Below are 10,259 nucleotides of genomic sequence, written 5' to 3' on the forward strand. Positions count from 1 at the left end.
AAGTTCAAGTCCTCGCCCATTTTCCTGTTAGCTCCGGGATCCTGGTAAACTGATGGAAACCCCCCCAAGCCATGGTCTCTGTACTAGATGTTCTGGGGCCCAGAAGCCCCTCACGAGTAAAGGACTTAAGTCCCCCAGCTACAGGGAACGCTGCTGGCAGCTCACGGCACTCAGCTACCAGCCGTCTGGAAAAGTCCTTGGCTGATGTTATGGTTTGAATTGTGTGCTTTCTCCTCCTCCGCCCCCAGCAGCAAGAACAAAATGATATGTTGAAGTTCTGACCCCCCCGTGCCTGTGAATGTGACCTTCCTTAGAAACTGGGTTGTTGCAGATGTAATTAGTTAAGATGCGGGCATATTGGATGGAGCAGGGCGGACCCCACTCCCACTATGACTGATGTCTCATGGGAAGAGGCGCAGACCCACAGAGAGGAGGCCGTGTGAGGACAGAAGCAGAGACAGGGGTGATGTGTCTACAAGCCCAGGAACATCAAGGATGCCGGCCACCGCCAGAAGCTGGGAGAGATGCATGGAACAGGTTCTCCCCCAGAGCCCTCCGAAGGAAGCAACCCTACCGGCATCTTGATTACAGGCTTCTGGCCTCCACGACTGTGAGGGAACAAAATAGCCTCTCTCCTGTGACTGGTCAATGGGAAAGGGGTCCCCCTGCTCTACCCCAGGACACCCCTGAGGACCGTCCCAGGTTCAGGGCTCCGGTGGGGTGGGCTGAGGCTTTTGTGGAGACTGCACCTCCACCAGCGTGCCCCTCTGCCCAGCTGGGCTCCTACCTTCGCTTCATGGGAGTGGTTCCTCCCAGCTTTCCTGATGCACCTCGGGCTGCAAGGCCCCATCAGAGTCGGCTTCCTGGGAGCCTGACCCAGAACTGCTTCTTTCTAGGGACTTGACTACAGCTCTCCCAGTTTTTGTTTCTTTGTTCACAAAACAGAACTAACAGAACCTCCAGTGGCAGGGTTAAATGAGACACTGCATGAGCCCGCAAGATCAAATGCCCTTTGCTCCACAAATGGCCTGTTAGTGGGAGGGCAGCGGTCAAACACTCCTGTAAATCTTGGTCACATGTCTCCTTCCCCTGCCAGACCACAATCCCCTTGGGGTCGGCAACCACTTCTTCCTTCCTTCCTTCATTCATCCATCCATCCCTACCCTCTCTCATTCATTCCTCCCATTCCGTTTCACTTGTTCATTTTGGTCCATGCACTGGGTCCCATCATCCCCTCCCCCATTCACACTAGCCCACTCTCCTTCATTTTGGACATCACTCCATTTCATTCATTCACTCCCCGTATTCCGCTAGTTCATTTCAGTTCTTACTATGCGACTGTGAGGTGAACCTTTGCCCTCTCCCCATTCATCATGTTTTACGATGATACACAATGCAGTGATGGGCTCTCTTGAACACGCATCTTTCCCAATTGGTCTTTATTGCTCTTTGCTTCGTACAAATCAGGCAGAGGCAAAAAAGTCAGATCAGTTACTCTTCCTTTTTTTAAAAATTTTAATGTCTTTATTGGAGTATAATTGCTTTACAATGTTGTGTTCGTTTCTGCTGTATAACAAAGTGAATCAGCTATACATATACATATGTTCCCATTTCTCCTCCCTCTTGCATCTCCCTCCCACCCTCCCTATCCCACGCCTCTAGGTGGACACAGAGCACCGAGCTGATCTCCCTGTGCCATGTGGCTGCTTCCCACTAGCTCTCTGTTTTACATTTGGTAATTATATATGTCAATGCTACTCTCTCACTTCGTCCCAGCTTCCCCTTCCCACTCCACCGTGTCTTCAAGTCTATTCTCTACGTCTGCATCTTTATTCCTCTCCTGCCACTAGGATCATCAGAACCTTTTTTTTTTTTTAGATTCCATATGTATGTGTTAGCATACGGTATTTGTTTTTCTCTGTCTGACTTACTTCACTCTGTATGACAGACTCTAGGTCCATCCACCTCACTACAAATAACTCGATTTTGTTTCTTTTTATGGCTGCATAATATTCCATTGTATATATGTGCCACAGCTTCTTTATTCATTCATCTGTCGATGGACACTTAGGTTGCTTCCATGTCCTGGCTATTGTAAATAGAGCTGCAATGAACAATGTGGTACGTGTCTCTTTTTGAATTATGGTTTTCTCAGGGTCTATGCCCAGTAGTTGGATTGCTGGGTCGTATGGTAGCTCTATTTTTAGTTTTTAAGGAGCCTCCATACTGTTCTCCATAGTGGCTGTATCAATTTACATTCCCACCAACAGTGCAAGTGGGTTCCCTTTTCTCCTTTCCCCAGCAGCGGCGGGCTGCTTCCAGCAGGGGGTGTCCTGACGCAGTCCTACACCCATCCTGGACACCTGGTACCCACTTCATAGTTAATGGTAGGTTTCAGTCCCCCACTGAATATTGCCTGGGGCCGTCCCTAGCTTTCTCAGAGTTTGCTGGCAACTCTGAAATCTGTTGTAGATTTCATATAAGTCTCCCTCCGTGCCTCCCTTCCTTCCATCACTTTCTTTCTCTTATTCTTTCTGAAGATTCAATTGTGCTCACTTCCTCTACCCATCTTGGACCAGTTTTCCTAGACTTCTGTTAAGACACATTTACCAAGAATCGGAGATGTTGCTCCTTGATCGCTAGAGGGCTAGGACAAGCTAGAAAAGTACATAGAGGGCTGGGTTTTTGTTACTAAGAGTGACCCACTAAGGTTTTGAAAATCTTATCCATTGTATCTAGGGGTGGGAAGGAGAAGCTGAGATGCAAGTGTGAAGGGGCGTTGCCGGAAGCAAACTGCTTGCTGCCTGCTGCCCCAGGGTCCTCGCTCAGCGAGCAGGCGACGTTGGAGGTGGGGAGTAGCAGAGATTCTCTGGCTGAGGAAAGGGGGGTTCGTGGCCCCCGGTGGGGCTGAGAGCCTCATCCGCTTGTTCTCCGAGGAGCTGCCACCACCAGCTGCTGTCTACACCCCCCAGTTGGGGTGGGTGTCAGGCACCCTCTGAACAGCCCCCCACTTCACGTCGAAAGCTTTCAGCTTTGGTCAAGAGTGCGGCTGGTCCCTTTGACACGGATACATGTCTTTGTGTCCCAGACATGATCATTCATTCACTCCCATCTGACTTCCAGTCCTTCTGGCTGATCCAGGGGCTGAGATCATTCCCCACTTTTTAGTTTTTCCAGTGCCTTTTGCAGTATCACTTTGTGGTGCCCCCAGATCACAAGCACCAAGAAAGTTATTTAGAGTGACTTTCTAGTTTTCTATAATGAGATCGCCATGATAAACACGTAAAGAAGCACTGACTATGTGCTATGTTCTATACAAAGTATTTTTTATGTTTTTCTTTTAAATTTGCACAACAGTCCTATGGGCCAGGTGTCATTATTGTGCCTTTTTTTTTTTAAGATTTAATTTTTTTTAATTTTTATTTTTGGGCACGTTAGGTCTTCGTTGCTGTGCCCGGGCTTTCTCTAGTGGTGAACAGGGGCTACTCTTAGTTGCGGTGCGTGGGCTTCTCATTGCGGTTGCTTCTCTGGTTGTGAAGCATGGGCTCTGGGCACACGACCTTCAGTAGTTGTGGTGCGTGGGCTTCAGTAGTTGTGGCTCGCGGGCTCTAGTCTTGCGGGCTTAGTTGCTCCGCGGCATGTGGGATCTTCCCGGACCGGGCCTCAAACCTGTGTCCCCTGCATTGGCAGGCGGATTCTTAACCACTATGCCACCAGGGAAGTCCCAGTTGGGCCATTTTTGATGGGGCAGCATGTGAGGCTCAGAGAACATATGCATTTCTGCCCCAGGGGACACTTCTGGGAAGTGATAGAGCTGGCATTTGAACCCAGGGCCATGCTCTGAGTAATAGGCGATCATTGTAGGCAAATTGGAAACTATATATTAGTAATAATGGAGCTAAAATTAAACCCACCCAAATTCTACCATCCAGAGAAAGCCACCATGGGCATTTTTGATGGGACATCCAAGGCTATGAATGGTGTTTGCTGTTCATCCTGGCTTGGGGCTTTCTTCCTGCCCACTAATGTGTCACAGTTCACTGTGGCTGGTAGAGTTGGGTGTCCCCAACACCACAACTCTCCAACCCACCCTCTACCTATCTGCATTTGTTAATATGCTTGGGAAGGCTTTGCTATTTAGGTTCAAACAAGAGGAACAAGAGTCTTTAGGAGGAAGAGCAGCCCCAGAGGACAAAGAGCCTGAGGTGCCTGGGGGGGTCGAGGAGGAACAAGCCTGGTGTGTGGTCCCCAGGAGCCTCCAACTAGCCTCCTCTCCAAGAGACTCGGAACTAGATTCGAGCTTGGAGTTTGCACGACTGGACAAGATTTCATAACAAAGTGTCCTGATGTGCAGGGTGGAACCAGGAGATCCCACATAGCACGGTCGAGAAGCTGTTGCTTGGTTTTGCACCGCTGATTCGAGACCCTTTGGCATGTCGATTACATTATGAGTCTTACAGCAAGCCAAGCTGGTGCTCACCTCAGGGCCTTTGAACCTGCTTTGCCCCTTGCCTGGAAAAGGACCGGGACACAGAGATCCTGGGTACCCCAGGAAAGCACAAGATGAGGCTGGTGTGTATGAACGTGGGAAGCATTTGCTTCCCTGGAAAGGTAAGCGTTTCCTCAGGGAAAGGATTATGAAATCTCCAGCTCACCTCCCAGCCATGTGTCAGTAGAGGGGAATGGACTGACGTCCAACTTATCGGGAGTCAGAGGGGTGTTTTTTTCATTTTTAAAAAATGTCATCCTTGGCATTTAAACAACATCTTGGATGGTTTCACCTAGCTTAGGTTTTGTGGAGCCCACATTAGCAGCATCCTGGATTGTCTGACCTTGACCCCCATGAGGCTGACCCGGTCGAGCAATTGGCCGAAAGAAACAGCGACATCATGCCTGTCTTGGTGGTTGAGCTGAGTTCTTGGTGATATTGCTGAGCTGTTGAATTTAGCTACTCCCTTGCCCTGGTGTAGGATATGGGCACAGATAAGTGGAATCTGTTTCTGCCCTAGTCCTTTTTTTTTTTTTTTTTTTTTTTCTGGCCGTGCCACATGGCTTGTGGGATCTTAGTTCCCATGCAGGGGCTCAAGTTTGTCCAACCAGGCGGGGGGACTTGGTGCCAGGCTGTCAGCTACTCAGATCACTGGGTGGCATTAGGATGGCCCATCAAAGCCATCTGGGCAGGAGCCCTGGGTGAGGAGTGTGGGAGCACCCGTTTAGCCAATCAGTGAGTATTTGCTGAGCCCCTACTACGTGCCGGGTGCACAGTACGTGAGAAAGAATAAACCAAAAACAATAAAGATGCTGTCCCTGCTCTTAGGGTGCTTTCTGTCTATCAGGAAAGTCAGGCATGGTAAGAAAGAATTGTCACTTCCACCATCGGGTTGTGTGAGCCCTGTCAAGCAGAGGCACATGGGGCCGTGAAAGCCTGTTCTAGCGGAACTGAGCTACTCTGGAGGTCAGGGAATGTTTCTGGGATGAAGGGACTAACTGTTTTGCCGAGAGCTGAGATATGAAGAAGGCTTAACAAGTTTATTCAACCAAGAAAACAGGGAAGAGTGTTGGGAAGTGGGAACAGCATATGCAAAGGCACTGTGGCTAAGGCACACGGTGAGTGTGTGTAGGGGGCCGTCCAGCACGCAGCAGCAGGGAGAAGCAGGAGGGAACGTGTAGGGACATGTGGCCCCAGAGGTCAGGGTCGGGGTCAGTGGGGGAGAGGCCAACTTCATCAGGGCTCCTGGCCCTGGCAGTTCATTAGAATCAGATGGGGAGGGACTTCCCTGGTGGCGCAGTGGTTAAGAATCCTCCTGCCAATGTAGGGGACACGGGTTCGAGCCCTGATCTGGGAAGATTCCACATGCCACGGAGCAACTAAGCCCGTGTGCCACAAGTACTGAGCCTGAACTCTAGAGCCCGCAAGCCACAACTACTGAGCCCACGTGCCACAACTACTGAAGCCCACGTGCCTAGAGCCCGTGCTCTGCAACAAGAGAAACCACCGCAGTGAGAAGCCCACGCACCTCCACAAAGAGTAGAGCCTGTTTGCCACAACTAGAGAAAGCTCGCACACAGCAACAAGGACCCAATGCAGCCAAAAATGAATGAATGAATGAATTCATTATTTTTTTTTTAAAAAAAGAATCAGCTGGGGAACTTTGGAAACCAGCAGTTCTGATTTCCTTGATCTGGGTTCTGGTTCACCTGGTCTGTGCTGGACCTGGGTGTGGGTGTGATTGAAACCCCTTCCCATGGGTGATGGTCCTGCGCGGCCAGGTGGAGAAAGGCCGGGCCGGACCAGCGAGGCCCGTGGAGCATGCATTTTTATCCGTGTCCCAACAGGGCCATGGCAAGGTCTTCAGCCTGGGAGGTGGGATGGGGAGGGGTTTCACGATCACGTGTGATTTGGGGCGAAAACAAAAAGAAGCAGCTGAGAAATAAACCATGCTTTGAGGGTGGGTCCAGGTCCTGCAGAAAAAACCAAGAGAAGTCTGTTAGCGACCTGGCCTGGCAGCTAGAGAGGGGCTGAGCCTGCTGATGGAATTGGTACCAGCCTCGGCTGCAGGAAGAAGGGAGTCGCGAGCCAGCCAGCCTGCCCGCCGGACCTTTCCATCCATGTCCGTTGGCTTCGTAGCTTCCTGCTGCTTGAAAGGGGACCCTGTACTGCAGCAGTCCCGAAAGGCAAAAGGAAGCAAGGGAGGTCCCATTGGCCAGAGAGGAGGGGTCAGTTCCGGGTGGTGGTGGGGTCTGGCCCTGGACCAGTCACTCTGGGGCGCTGGAGGAGGGGAGCAGGCGGAATGGGAGGGCATCTGCTGTGAATTAAGTGGGGAGAGGGGCCGTGAGTGGAGGTCAGGGACAGGGTGGCGGGGTGAAGTGAGGTCAGGGCCTGGCTGTCCAAGAACGGGCAGCCCAGTGGACATCTGCTTTCATTCACGGGCTGGGGCAGAGCGGGGCGGGGCTGCTCTGCAGGCTGATTGTGCAACTCCAGGACCTTTCCTAGTGGTCCTCCCTGCTCTTGCAGAGGACACTGCTGAGAACCAGGCACCTCCTGTAGAGGCTTACCTGTCCTCTATTTAATCTTGGCTCAGAGGGTGCAAAGGCTTACCTGACGTCACACAGCAGTATTTGGAACCAGGGCTATCTTCAGGCATACGTCCCAGGGCCCACAAGACTTTTAGGGGCCCGGGAAAGTGTTTTAAATTCTCTTAAAATTAGAGGAAATAAAAAGAATGTATTCCAGGTTGGTTTATATTTGCCCTTTTATCAGTGCAGTCATAATAGATCTTTTTTTTTTTTTTTTTTCTGATAGAGGAAAGGGCCCAGGAAGGCAAAAGCACCAAGGGCTCATGGATAACATGGCTCTGTTTGGATGGTGACACCCCCTCGCCGCTTAGGTAAGGCGAGGCTCTCCTCCTGCCTCCCTCTCCTCCTGGGCACCAGTCTGCATCTCCAACCCGTTCTCTGTCCAGCCTCGTCCTTCACTTCTCAGATGTGTGGCCACTTTGCCAGGGGACCTCTGCTGGCTTCTGTGACTAGGTCACTCCCCCTTTCCCCATATGCCCTTGTTGCAGCTTGGTCCCGTGGACACACGGTGCAATAGTTTTGAGCCCGGACTCTGAAAGCGAAGGGATGTCTGGGTTGCAATCCCAGAGCCACGCATAGCTGGGCAGGTTGTTCGTTTCTCCGACCCTCAGTTCCCTGTCTGTAAAATGGGGATAGTAAGAGTACCTAACTAACAGGGTTTTGATGGATTGGATGAGTGAATATTTTTAAAGCACCCCGTTGTTAATCTGAGACTCAGTCTCACCTATAAAATGGGATGATGATAGTAACTCTCTAGTAGAGTTGTGATAGATTACATTATTATTTTTGAAGCACTTGAAACCATGCCTGGAGCCAAAAAGTGTCATGTAAGTGTATATTAAAAACACTGATTATTATCTGACTCCTCTACTTGTTAAGCCCCATAAAGACAGGGACTGGGCCCGGTTTTACTCTCCCCGGCATCCCCAGGCCTGGCACATAGTAGATATTCAAAGGTTTGAATGAATGAATGTTTTCTGTTCCTCATTGTATGCCTCTATGTCTGTTTCTGCTGGAAGTCACTCACACTTTAGTATAAAGTATGAATGAATGCCACCTTGTCCCCTTTCCCAGAGCACTTATTTGCCTGACCTGATCACTGTGGAAGAAACGTTCTGTCTCTTTGGGGAAGGAAAGTGGTGCCTCAGTGATCAGGTGGGGGAGTTTCATGGGGGTTGGAAGGGCAGGATTTCTTCCTAGACCCTGGCACCACAACCCATGTCCTCTGCTCCTTAGAGGGAGGCCCTGAGCACTTGCACCCTTTGTATTTTCTTTTTTTTGGCTGTGTCGGGTCTTCGTTGCTGCCCATGGGCTTTCTCTAGTTGCAGCGAGCGGGGGCTTCTCTTCGTTCCGGTGCCTGGGCTTCTCATTGCGGTGGCTTCTCTTGTTGCAGAGCACGGGCTCTAGGCGCACAGACTTCAGTAGCTGTGGCATGTGGGCTCAGTAGTCGTGGGTCATGGGCTCTACAGTGCAGGCTTAGTAGCTGTGGTGCAAGGGCTTCGTTGCTCCACGGCATGTGGGATCTTCCCGGACCAGGGCTCGAACCAGTGTCCCCTGCATTGGCAGGCGAATTCTCAACCACTGCGCGCCTAGGGAAGTCCCACCCTTTGTATTTTTAAAGGAGATATTTTCCTCCCTTTCTGGAGGGAGCAAAGCTGTCAGCAGGCAGCGGCTGTCAGACTCCTGTGGGCAGGCCTTGCCAGCTGGCCTCTGGCAGCAGAGGAGTTGAAAAGCCTTGCCAGCTCCAAGGCTTTCCCAGAGGAAACCCCTCCCACAGATCTGCAGGAAGTCACACTCAGGCTTGATGAATCCCAGGAGTGCAGCCCATGAAGCTTGGGATCAAATCCAGGTCTCCAGAGCTCAGATAAACCAGAAGGACCTCCGCCACTTGGAACATAAAGTTCTGAGGCTTGGCAGGAATTGGGGAGGAGTTGCCTGCCCTGACCGGCCCCCTCGGCCCCAGCTGGGAGCATCCAGGCTGGCTGTGAGGCCGGGATCCTGCCTCGTCCTGATCAAAGGAAAGCGGCTGCTTTCCTGGGTAGATTTGTACGTTTATTTCTGAACTCAGAGCCTTTTCTCCTTCCACGTGAAACCCGGAGGGCAGCCGTGTTCCCAGAATAGTCACCCCCTGTCTTGAAGACTCGGGAAGCTCATTTTTATAAGTTAATGTTTACAAGAAATTAACTGATGGCACACAGCTCGGTGCCTTGGGTCCCTATGGTTTGAGTACAGCTGAGGAACTGATAGCTCAATTGAAGAACATTTATTGAGCACCTACTGTGGCCACGCCCTGTGCCACGTCTTGAGGAAAGGGCCTGGGAGGTCAGTCATGAATGGGGGCTTTGGGAAACACGCCTGACTTCTGTGACCATCTCTTAGTCCGTAGACCAGGGATACGCCTTTGTGTCACGATGATGACCTTTATTCTGTGCGTTGGGCCAGTGTCTACTGAGCTCTGTGCAAGGCACAGAGATGCAAGCAGTAAGAGAGACGTGGGTACGTGACCTTGAGAGCCTACAACCTGCTCCAGGGCACAGCAGCTCCTCTCTGCCGCTGCGGTGAATGACCACAGACTCGGTGTCTCAGATGAGAGAAGTGTGGAGCCACGAGCATCCCACAGACACAGAGGCGGAGCTGGGACTCAGCCCGGGGGCTCTAAATCCAGAGCTCGGCTCGCTTCTGCTTCGCTTGGTAGCGTGTCACAGCGATCGGACGGGGCTCGGGCTGAGCCCCAGCTCTGCTACTACTGCCTGACGTCAGGCAAGTATTGTACCTCTATCTCCCCATCTGTAAAATGGATATCAAAGCAGTGCCTGTCTTGGGGTTGCTGAGAACAGGCGATAGAGTATAAAGTTTGTGAAATATGGATCCTTGTATAAAACACAAGCAAGCCAACACTTGTAGCACACTTATGACGTCTGTGAAGCACTTTACACACACATTTGCATAGAAGTCTCCCAAGAAACACACGATGGGAGTAACTGTCCACACGCCCACATTAGAGCGGAGGTCACCAGGGTTCAAGGACGCTCTTCCCACGGTGACGCGCTCCACTGGTCCCCGTTCGGCAGCCAGTCTTCCAAAGAAGCTTTTGTGGGCAGAAGAGTTTGTCAGACCAGCTCAAAACTTGGACAAAGTAGCAGCCGGAAGCCCCCCACCCATTCCTTGCGTGCCCACCCCAC

This window comes from Kogia breviceps, chromosome 18, assembly GCF_026419965.1.
Source record: "Kogia breviceps isolate mKogBre1 chromosome 18, mKogBre1 haplotype 1, whole genome shotgun sequence".
Classification (NCBI taxonomy): domain Eukaryota; kingdom Metazoa; phylum Chordata; class Mammalia; order Artiodactyla; family Physeteridae; genus Kogia; species Kogia breviceps.